The sequence below is a fragment of the Ambystoma mexicanum genome, chromosome 8 (assembly GCF_040938575.1).
Source record: "Ambystoma mexicanum isolate Mex_15411 chromosome 8, UKY_AmexF1_1, whole genome shotgun sequence".
NCBI classification, from domain to species: domain Eukaryota; kingdom Metazoa; phylum Chordata; class Amphibia; order Caudata; family Ambystomatidae; genus Ambystoma; species Ambystoma mexicanum.
In genome coordinates this window covers 643,833,485-643,836,438 of record NC_090929.1, presented here as the reverse complement: position 1 = coordinate 643,836,438, position 2,954 = coordinate 643,833,485, and positions in this window count along the sequence as shown.

The window sequence follows — 2,954 nt, the reverse complement described above, 5'->3', positions numbered from 1 at the left end:
CCATTGGACCCAGTCCTGGTGCCTCTGGCGCCAGGCTCATTTTAAAGTGTGTTCTGCACACTCTAGACCTAGGGTGTGTGCAGCTGACCCGGGCGTGACCATGGAACAGAACTGGAAGGCACGTGCTACAAGCCCTAAGAAGGGCAAGGTGGAGTTTATAGGCAGAGTTAATGGGAGGGGCCTGAACCAGACTATATAAAGGCCAGTCCATCCACGTGCATCCAATTCCTGCTATTCTGCTTCCAAGCACCGTAACGCTCTCCGCTGTAGTTACCTGTGCCTCTCTGGATTTCACAGCCTCATCTTGGAGATTCTCCTGAGAACACTTCTTACCTGCAGTCTTCCACCCCATCTCCGCGAACGTCTTCACTTCAACTCCATTGCTGCGGACGCATCTTACCTGCTGTCAGCCGCTCCATCTCTGGACGCGCATCTTACCTGCTGCCAGCGGCTACATCGCTGAGCGCGCCTCTTACCTGCTACCAGCCTCTACATCGCTGAGAGCGCATCTTACATGTTGAAAGGTTGAATACGGGTGCACACCTCAAATTCAATAAATATAAGAATATTCTTTACAAACTGTTTAGATTAGTTTTAGGTGCGGGGGAGGAAATGGGGCCATGGCACAAAATCCCAACATTAGAAAACAAAGAAGCAGAGGATTCAGTCTAGGAACCCTGCCGTCCCCTGCACACTTTCAAATGTGTGGTCTGAGTCCACAACTCAATTTAAAGAATAATATCAGAAAATAATGTAGACCAGATAATTCAATTCTGTACAACAGAATAAAGATTTATAAAGTATATAGTCAATGTTCATTCACAAAAAACACAAGAAAACAATGTCAGGTAAAGAGGCAAACATTCTTTTGTTGCATCAACAGGTCACAATCAATTTTGAAACAGTGGTAGAATCCAATTCAAGTGGCGAAATTTTCCCCTTCTTCAAAAGGCCAAAATCGAATTCTTAAAGCAAAAGGAAAAGAAGAAACATTTGTATATAATTGTGATGTCTTAGCATTAAAATTTCATCCATAAGATATATATTTCTGTGTCATTAGTTGAACAATCTATGTCATTTTTTAATGTATCTCATAATTTAAAGACAAGGAGGAAAGAAAATCCATTTAAAGTGCCCTATGCCGAATGGGAATATTCAATCATTATTCACAAGGAAATGGTTCCAGTTTATTTTTATATCGTTACATTATTTATATCTATGCAAGGGATTCACTCTGGACCGTGATTTGACAGTCAAATGACATGGACACCACATGACTGGAGAAGATTAAAGGTATAAATGTTGGTTCTAGAGACCTGTATAGCCCACAGTAGGGACGAAAATAGGCAAAAAATAACAGATTCTGTTTACCAATTGAAACGGTGTCTTCCGAAATTCAAAGTACCAAAAAATGGAGATAGCGATTCCTGGGAAAAGATGGGCTTCTGTGGTAAAAATGCTTCAACTTGGAGAGCAATAGATTACTGTGGTAACAGAAAACAAACAAACAATAGATGGTGTAAAAATAGTGAACTAAAGAGCAATAAAAAGCAACTAAAACGTGTTCACCGATTATACCTGGAAAGTAAATGATGGCTGAGGATAGATCCTTAGTAACGGGAGTAATTAGAGACGAACAGTCATCGGTACAGGCAAACGTAAGGCAGCTGTGCTTCCAGTGAACGATAGGATATGCGTAAATTCGTATGCAGGTACATAAGGATAACAAAGGCGTACCTTAAGTTCCTTATATATACAATTAGGTTAAATAATAACTTCTAGCATACGATATATAGATTACCTTGTAATTATGTCCTAAAGCATAACTTAGTAGGTTAGACATGCAGGGAGTCACGCTCCTTGCGCTGAGAGTCAGGGTGCTCAGGCAGGTTGTCCAGCGGCTGTAAACACGCCGATCACGGTCGGAGACGCCCTCCTGCAACCGCGAATCTTCATCGAGGACCCGGACACCTTTCTTCATCGTCGGCCTGCACCTACGAGGAAATAAGAACAAACAGGTTAGAACTCATATGCATTCACACAGCCGCATTATACAAGAGACTAAAGTTCCCTTATAAAGATCAATTTACCTTTCACTGTTGAAACTCCATCAGCCTCTAAGGTCTTCCGGACTCTCTTCGATCCAGATTCACTTCCCCGTACCTATGGAAATGGAATGAGACATTGCCAGAATTACTATTAGACAGAATAGACATTCTAATCAAATTATAATCATACAAAAGACTTACCTTATATGTGGATTGGTCGCAGCTGGTCTGGATCAACACTCCCATGGGCCAGTGAAGTAACTTGGTCCATTCTACGTGCCCCTACTAGGAAAAGCAGGACGAATAGCTCAACATCACAAAATGCAGGTGAGCGTCAATAGGAAAGTGGTTGCCCACCGTATTCTGGCACAAAAGGGGTGGGGGAAGTCACGATATCCCCACTCCATTCTCATTGCCTCTCCTCTTCACACAGGGGCAACACCCATCTCCTGAGCCGCAGGTCCAACCACTCTCTGAAGAGGAAGGTGATTTCGAGGAGCCAGGTCAAGGCAGGGCTCCAACCGTGCCCCAACGCCCCCGCGGAGACCAGGTGAGCATAACATCTAGTCATTCTTCAGTTTGGTATGACTTTTTTTTAACTGCGCATTTCTGATAAAGCATTCTTGCTAGGTGTAATTACCCGGCTAGACTGGCATTTGGGTGCTGCCAGTTTAGCCATTTCTTACTGTGGCATCGTATATTTTTCTGGGCATCTGTGATAAGATGAAATGATATGATATAAGTCATTTATAACACGCCTGTACACAAGTGTTTCTAGCCGTGACAAGACAAGGGATTGAAAATAGAGGGAGGACAAGACAAATGATTTTACTAGGCCTTGTGTCATTCAGATCGTGCAAGTGCGAAAACGAGAAATGCAAGGGGAAAGGGAGGGGGGAGTGCAAG